Source organism: Thermobia domestica, chromosome 11 (assembly GCF_964235325.1).
Source record: "Thermobia domestica chromosome 11, izTheDome1.hap1.1, whole genome shotgun sequence".
Lineage (NCBI taxonomy): Eukaryota > Metazoa > Arthropoda > Insecta > Zygentoma > Lepismatidae > Thermobia > Thermobia domestica.
In genome coordinates this window covers 51,421,827-51,431,240 of record NC_137464.1, presented here as the reverse complement: position 1 = coordinate 51,431,240, position 9,414 = coordinate 51,421,827, and the positions used below count along the sequence as shown (strand labels likewise).

The 9,414-nt window shown below is 36.7% G+C and overlaps 1 long non-coding RNA gene across 1 annotated transcript in view; it reads right to left on the bottom strand.

The window, feature by feature from the left end:
- Positions 1 to 1,766: 1,766 nt before the first annotated feature.
- LOC145664070 (uncharacterized) overlaps positions 1,767 to 9,414 on the bottom strand; it is a 321,106-nt gene continuing 313,458 nt past the window's right edge. The window contains exon 2 of the long non-coding RNA XR_014127322.1: positions 1,767 to 1,906. This is a non-coding gene — a long non-coding RNA (uncharacterized LOC145664070). The remainder of the gene's footprint in view (positions 1,907 to 9,414) is intronic.

The following is a 9,414-nucleotide window of genomic DNA, read 5'->3' as shown; positions in this document are numbered from 1 at the left end:
CGACCAAGGCCTACAGGTCTTTCACTTTGTGATCCCTGCGACAGGCGTACTCTGATTGTGGCACACACTTCTAAGTATGATACGCATACTACTAATAGTAGCACAAACTTGTAAGTATGATACACATACTCGTAATAGTGACACATACTTCTAAAAATGACACGCATACTCCTAAGAGTGACTCATACTTCTAAGTACGACAGGTGGACTCTGATTGTGGCGCATACTTCCAAGTACGACAAGCATACTCCTAATAGTGGCACATAATTCTAAGTATGACACGCATACTAGTAATAGTGACACATACTTCTAAGTATGACACGCATACTTCTAAGAGTGATTCATACTTCTAAGTACGACAGGCGGACTCTGATTGTGGCACATATTTCTTAGTATGACATACAGTAGTAGTCCCCGACGTATGGCTCGCCGAGTCAGCAAAAATTTTTGTGACGTCATAGGTCAAAGGTCAATGACCTTGGCCCGGGGTCAATGACCTAGGGGTACCTAGGACCACCCCCTCTAAATTTTGGCAGGGGTACCTTGGCCCACCCCTTAAATTTTGGCAGGGGTACATAGGACCACCCCCCTTAAATTTTGGAAATTGCCAAATCTAAAAATTTGGTATGGTAGCCTAGGACCATAGTATGTACCTCTATCAGTATTCGGGGTCTATGTCGTTCCCTTTCATGGGTAAAAAATTGCCAAAAATTGAAATTTCGGGGGTTTTTGACCTAATTTATCCCCTTTGATGAGGTGTTATTACCTTATATAGTTATATGGGCGTATACAGGGGTTCATTACCTTTCATAAGACATGGGTATATTTGTGCACCCCTTGAGAAATTTGGGAGGGGTACCATGGCCCACCCCTTAAATTTTGGAAATTGCCCAATTTCAACATTGGGTATTATAGTATTGGACCCTAACATGTATTATGATAAATTTGGGTGGTCCACCTCGTTCCCTTTTAGGGGTACAAAATTGCCAAATTTTAGTACAACCACATGTTTGGTTTTTGGCTCATTTTATTCCCTTGGATGAGGTCCTATTACCTTATATGATTATATGGTCATGTATAGGGGTCCATTATCTATTATAAGACATGGGTACATTGGTGCACCCCGGGAGGGGTACCTTGGTCCACCCCTTAAATTTTGGAAATTGCCCAATTTCAACATTTGGTATTATAGTACAGGACCTCAATATGTATCATGATAAATTTGGATGGTCCACATCGTTCCCTTTTAGGGGTACAAAAATTGCCAAAATATAAACGTTGTACCACGTGTTTGTTTTTTTGGTCCATTTTATCCCCTTTGATGAGATTCTATGATTACAGGGGTTCATTTCTTATCATAAGACATGGGCACTCTTCTTAAATTTTGGCAATGGGGGTCCACTGAAATTGTCCAATTGAAGCATAGTACAGGACCTCAATATGTTTCGGTGGTCCTATTACCAAATTTGTTTAGTACAACCACGTGTTCGGTTACTGACTCAATTAAGGTTATAAGGTATGGATGGGTATCCCCTTTCAATTTGGTAGGACCCTTCGGGTGTAGTACAGTCACGTGATCGATGATTTGGTTTTAATGCGCGACGAGGTCCCTGGTCAATGTTCTCTAGGAATTAGGTGGAAACTTTGCACAGGGTTCTCGTCTTATATCGCACAGTTCTTTAGGAGAATCTGATAACGTTGTATATGGAATGGACAATAAAAACACATAAATAAGTATAAATTGTATTTTATTCATTTTTCTGGTTTCTTCTTTTTCTTTCTTATTGACAATGTTTGTATATTGAGCTGGGTTTCTTCATTAGACTGCCTCCTCTTCTTGATTGCGATGATTTGTTTCCATGTTTTGCAGCATAGCACCCGTTTGCAAAGCTTCGTATTGTGAATTCTGTAAAAAAGAACGAGGAAAAAGATGATTAGTATAGAAATAGATGATGATAAAACAAATACACTTACAATGATAAATATGATAAAATTACCTGGAAGGTATATTGCAACAGTCTACGATCATTAACCGTGGGTACTGTTGTGAACAAATATTGAATTTCACGCAGAGATTTTCCTTGGGCTTTACAGCACAAATAAAAATAAGCATAATAGCCACATACGGATGAACCAAGACTTTGCATTTGGCTATTATTATATTTATAGTATATACAATGAAGTTTTAAGAATGCAACATGTTGTGGTACATAAGGAGGAAGGCCATAGCTGTCAAAATATTCTCCAACACCGCGATGATCAATATAAATTGCAATCCAATGACTTCCTAGTTTTGTGGATGGATCTGTATTTACAATGATTGCCAGAGGAAGAGAAATCCGTGAGGGCAACTCATCGCTTGCAAATACCCCGGTAAAATGATTTCTGAATAATGGACTACCGTGTAAAGCACTAGCTAATTGTAATGTATTCACCATCGTGAATGGAAATGATACATAACGTATACGTACCTTGTAATTTAAAAGTCCAGGATAATGTTGCGCTGGTGGTCTATCTCTAGGAGTGAGGAAAACTCTCCATACACAATACAGTTTGCAGGTGCTGCTAATTTCTCTTGGAAATGAACTTCCAATCGGATGGCTCCATGTCGTTGTAAATTCCAATAGTGACAATCTCCAGCAGAAGAATCGGGAGTTAGGTCAAATACAAACAGTGTATATCCATTCTTGTAGTCGGCTCTTGAAATTGTATTTCCAGTATTGGTAAAATGTATGCCAGAGCCTGAGAACAATGTGTGGTACGATGAAATGTAGAGATTTTCTTCAAAGTTGGGTTGCAATGGTTTTGAAGGTACAGCTTTTCCATCCACGTACAATGTAAAGAAATTAATGTTTAGATGTTGAAATTCAAATGGATTGGTGGTAATAGTTCCACTGGATGCTTCATTCGATGTAAATCCTACAATAATACGATTTGGCAATGTTCCCATAAACAGGTTATCAATAGTTTTGGATTGTATATCCTTCGGGATGGTAAATGATTTCATTTGAACCCTTGTCAGAGGATACTTTGCCGGTGTAGATTGTAAAATTTTATTGTGTGCCAATTTGACACTAGGGCTGATGCTGACTTTTTTCACCTGCAACGATGCATCTAGAATATTGATTTTTGCACTGACACCACTTTCACCGGCCATGAGACAAAAGTTTGGTTTTGCAGGAATAAGTTTCACACGTAATTCCACTCCATGAATTAAAAATTTATCTTGATTAAAAATGTCACAATGAAGATGTCCAATCATATCGAATTTCATACTTTGTTTTGTCAGTTCATAGCGTTGTTGAAATCCTTTGTTCTCACTTGTGGTTGCGTTCATATGACCAGCCGTATCTTGAAACCACATTGCTGTTTGTAAATGTGTATTTTTAGCTCCATCACTATAATTGAGTAGTTTTTCCATGTACGAACGATATGGATGATTATGTGACGGAAATGAAATCAGTTTATTGTTCAAGTAGATTTGTACTTCACTAAACATAGCATTTAGAAAATCATTGACAGGTGCAATTGCTTTATCCGTATTGATGAAGGAGGAACCATCTGGTTTCACAATTTGTGCTTGGATGTATAATAAGGTTTGTGGCAAATCAATATATTCATCACTGCTACCACTCACTACAAATTCTATTGGTGAATTTTCAGCTATTGAACTAATTGGTTTGTAGCCTATAATACGATTGTCCAGAACACTGGTTTGCGTGGGCAACGTTGAAAAAATGTCCAATTCACTTTTTACACATTCACAGGATTGATGATGTAAGAAAGCCATCGTTGAATTAATCAAAAATATCTGGTGACGATGCCAATGATCTCTTCTTCTTCTTATGTGATAATTTACGTCTCTTTGTAGGATTGATGGTGTTGTTGATCGTTGGAAGGTCAACCTCAAACTGAGAGCAGTCATCCCATTTTCGTTTATGATATCCACTTCCCAGCATAGTTTTCAACTTGTTTTTAGCTTTTTCTTGTAAATTCGATTTTGCCTCTTGCATACGTTGATGAAACGATTCTTCCAGCGGTTGATTCGAGATCACAACATCATTAATCATATTGGCACCTGATTTTAATAATTCTTTTCCCACAGTTTTAGCGCCTTGCTTCACAAGTGGTAACACTGAACGAAATAAGCCACCAAGGAAACTTCCAATGCCATGTCCTGCTTGATAGGGACTTCCCACATAGACGTTGCCGATACCGGACAACGCTTGTTTTTGGTAGTATTGCAAATACGGATCAGTCATGACGACGACGACGGAAATGTAGTTTTGTACACACCGTTCCAAAGGTGAATGGCATACGATGACCTGTGCTATCCCTTATATCGATTTGTATTTGCTCAAAATTCATTTTTTCCACCGGAACATAATGTGCAGGATTAAAGATTTGTACTGCATGACTTCCAAAAGTATGATTCACAGGATCCATGTTGACAATTCGTAGCAAGGGTACCATTGTATCTCCAACAATGACAGATTCAATAATGTCACAATAGACGTACATTTGTGATGGTAAGCCTAATCGTACATCCGGTGTATATTGTCCCTTTTCCATATCTTTTAAATCACTTTTCGGTTCAAATCCAAGCATTAAACTAACACTTGGTGAGATTTGTACAGAAGTATGGATTTCCTTTTTGGGATGTCTTATGAGGCATATATTATTAGTTGCGTCATGAGATATAAATAAATTGGTTTCTTTATGATGTATATTAATTGCATGAATAAGATCCCGTATATTGTTATAATAGCGTACAGGGATCGTTACAACCTTCCACGGTTCTTGATCATTACTACTTGATGATTTGTAATATATTTTATTGTTTTCACTGTTAATGTTCAGCAAAGAATGTGGATAATGAATCTCTACAATTGCCACATCCCATTTCTGGCGAAACTCTACACGTCGTTGTAATTTCGTAATATATGAAGTCAATGTATTTTCTGGAAAATAATCCATGGAACTATTACTGGGAAGTGTAACGTAAAAATCTTGATCAGGTTCCATTCTTCTTCTTCTTCTTCAATGAAGTTGCAGGGATCCACGAATTGAATGAGGAAGGATATCCTTTCCACTGGACGAGATACTCCTTTCTGCGACCTTTTGTTCTTGTACGTAATATTTTATCGATGAGGAACGTCGAAGGGAGCGGTACTGGTTGTAATTCTTCTCTGTAGAAAACACCATCGATAAGTTGATGATTTAAATCCTCTAGTCGATACACTGGTGGGTTTCTTGGTACAATGGCTTTTACTCTGAATATTTCCCAAGTCCAGTTCTCGAGGTAACCCTTGTCAAAGATACGTTTTGTTTTACTTATACGAACAGTATCACCAACAGATAAATCCGTATCTTGTTTTGAACGTTGTAGCTTTTTGTCGTATAAGTTATGCCACACCTCCAGTAAATTGTCCTGAGAAACGTTTGCAGGTGCCATTTTAATACTGGAATGCCGACTTTCATTGTATGCTTTTACAAGTAAAGGCAATACTTTGATGTAATTGTATGTTTGATATTTGGTAAAGTATTTCCACATACGATGTTTCAATGTCTGATTAAATCTTTCTGCGATGCTGGCTTTAATATCTGGATCCTTTGTTGTAACATGTTGCACGTTGTGTTTTCTGAGAAACTTTTGTACTGTCTTGTTGGTAAATTCAGTTCCTTGATCACTACGTAGTACAATTGGTTTCCTCTCCTGGAAAATCATTTCAAATGCATTCACTATATCCTCGGCACTTTTTGATTTTAGTGGTACAGCCCACCCGTACCGACTAAACACATCAATCACTGTAAGAATATAGCGGTAATTGTCATTATAGTTTTGAAGTGATTGTAAATCATTTAAACCACATTCCCATTGATCATCAATATTGTTGACAAGATAAAAATCTCTACGGAAACGACGACGTACAGGACGATGTAACGTGTAGGTAGGTTGTTTGTTTAACCAAAGTTTTATTTTGGTTAGAGGTATAGATTTTCCTGTGGCTTGCCATAATTTCTTTGCAGTAGAAAACGATGCAGGATGTGCTGGATTGTAATAAATGGATTTCAACTTTTTGTTCATGGTTTGTACGTTGACCATTGTGGAATGATACGTTTTCTTTTTGGTCGGACTTCTAAAACATCATCATCGTCTTCTTCTTCTTCTTCTTCTCCGGAAGAAAATAATTCAGGTGCCGGTTTTGGTGGTGCAGATCCTTCAGATGCTGTTGTACTATTATGCTTGACAATATAGTTTAATCTTCGTGGATTACCAATCAATTCTTGCGGTGTGTTTGACGATGCAAGGTAGTTGCAAAACAATTCCCAGCCTTGAGGATTAGAATGTTTCCTCGGTCGAGTCACATCGCACATTAAATCTACAATATTGGATCCATGTAGTTTATTATCGTTGATGTACACTGTTCCTTTATGATCCCACGTAATTGCGTCATCTTGTTTTAAACGACGGAATAGTAGTTCGGCTTTCTTACGATACATTTGTGGTATTGCGGCTAAAATTTCTTGTTTCGTGCTATCGTCAACATTCGGGACGTCACCATCAGGTTTCATTGATGTAATTGTAAGTGGTATTGGTTCTTCTTGTTTACGTATCACATAAAGATATTTCTGTAATATTCTATTGTACTGATTCCATTTTTCTTCATCACTTGGATACGATGTATTCAATATGGATTGCATTTCACGATCGAGATTAGATTCTCGATTTTCACTCACACGGGATGATGATGCATGCATTCGTTGAAGCATTTCTGGTGGGACTAAAACCATCTTCTTGCTATGTTCCATGATGTTTATTGTTTAAACAAAATACTGGATAACACACTTCCTACAATAGGTGCAAGTAATGCAGGTAAGAATCCTCCTTGTTGTACGGCTAAATGTTTCTTCTTTTTATCCAATGATTTTGTATTGTCTACGAGATAGCGGAGCGTGTTCTTGTAACGCTTTAATCTTGACTTCTGCGCACTTGTCAGTGGAACATTGCCTTTTAAGACATTATAACAACATTCACAAATACTATGAATTAATGAAGCGTCTGCATTGGCAATAATAGCTTTACGCAATCTTGGTTTAGCTTTGTGCAGAGCACGTAGCAGATCAGCGTGTTTCACTGTAGGAGACATCGTGACAGACTAAGTCATTCTTTTCACATGCACAATAATTTAAACATGTTTTGTTGGTACGTAAACATAATGATGCAAATCGTCGGGAAAAATATTTGTACGAAATCGCATTTCATCGGGTGTATCTTGTTTAAGATCCAGCAGTAAATAGCCATGTGGATTTCTTGTTGCGTCTGCATAACTTTCTTGTAGAAACAGTGGATGCTCAGGCATGATTTGATAACTCATATGCTTGATTTGTGACTTGTCACGTGGATTTTTAAACAACACCAAATACGAACAATTTAAACTCATATTTCTATTTGCTTTACTTTGATGAAATACATTTTGTGTTATAAAAATCACACTAATATTTCGATGATGTGATCCTTTTGTGAACATATCAACAATATCACTATTCACTTCTCGCATATGGTCATCAATAATAATCAAATGTGGTCCATCTTGAGGCTGAAAATCTTTCATTCGTGGAAGTCCTTCGTGAAATTCTACTGGAACTGGCATTGTTGCATACACGTCTTGCCATTCTGCATAATACCAGTATATCTTACGAAATTTTGCATTGATCATGGTTGGGAGATGTGACAGTAATCGCTTCACAAAATACGTTTTTCCACACCCACTAGGCCCTGCGAGAATACAGGTAAATGGATGTTTCCACTGTGTATCCATGATGAACACTAACACCTTGTTTCAAAAATGATGCGTATTTAAAGCGAGTACAACAATTCTTGCACTCACTGGTGTGAAAAGGAAAAATCCGTTCATGTGTTTATTGAATAGTTGAAAACCGTTTATTTGTTAATCGAATAGTTGAAAACCGTTTATTTGTTAATCGAATAGTTGAAAACCGTTTATTTGTTAATCGAATAGTTAAAAACCGGATAAAGTTTAACGGTTAACCGTGAAAGCTGATCACTGTTTGATTTAAATTCTATTTGAAAATTTTTCGTTTCAAATTTGTTTTGAAATTTTTGTTTCAAAAATTTTGTTTAAAAATTTTTTTTGTTTCAAAATTTTTGTTTCAAATTTTGTTTAAAAATTTTTTCGTTTCAAAATTTTTTTTGTTTGTAAATTTATTGTTTCAAAATTTTTTGTTTGAAAATTTTTCGTTTCAAAATTTTTGTTGAAAATTTTTGTTTCGAAATTTTTGTTTTAAATTTTTCGTTTCAAATTTTTGTTTTGAAAAATTTTTAGTTTCAAGATTTTTGTTTAAAAGTTTTCGTTTCAATTTTTGTTTTGATTTTTTTTTTTAGTTTGAAAAGTTGAAAAAAAAGTTTTAAATGCCAAGAATCTTGTTCAAAGTTTCCACCTAATTCCTAGAGAACATTGACCAGGGACCTCGTCGCGCATTAAAACCAAATCATCGATCACGTGACTGTACTACACCCGAAGGGTCCTACCAAATTGAAAGGGGATACCCATCCATACCTTATAACCTTAATTGAGTCAGTAACCGAACACGTGGTTGTACTAAACAAATTTGGTAATAGGACCACCGAAACATATTGAGGTCCTGTACTATGCTTCAATTGGACAATTTCAGTGGACCCCCATTGCCAAAATTTAAGAAGGGTGCCCATGTCTTATGATAAGAAATGAACCCCTGTAATCATAGAATCTCATCAAAGGGGATAAAATGGACCAAAAAAACAAACACGTGGTACAACGTTTATATTTTGGCAATTTTTGTACCCCTAAAAGGGAACGATGTGGACCATCCAAATTTATCATGATACATATTGAGGTCCTGTACTATAATACCAAATGTTGAAATTGGGCAATTTCCAAAATTTAAGGGGTGGACCAAGGTACCCCTCCCGGGGTGCACCAATGTACCCATGTCTTATAATAGATAATGGACCCCTATACATGACCATATAATCATATAAGGTAATAGGACCTCATCCAAGGGAATAAAATGAGCCAAAAACCAAACATGTGGTTGTACTAAAATTTGGCAATTTTGTACCCCTAAAAGGGAACGAGGTGGACCACCCAAATTTATCATAATACATGTTAGGGTCCAATACTATAATACCCAATGTTGAAATTGGGCAATTTCCAAAATTTAAGGGGTGGGCCATGGTACCCCTCCCAAATTTCTCAAGGGGTGCACAAATATACCCATGTCTTATGAAAGGTAATGAACCCCTGTATACGCCCATATAACTATATAAGGTAATAACACCTCATCAAAGGGGATAAATTAGGTCAAAAACCCCCGAAATTTCAATTTTTGGCAATTTTTTACCCATGAAAG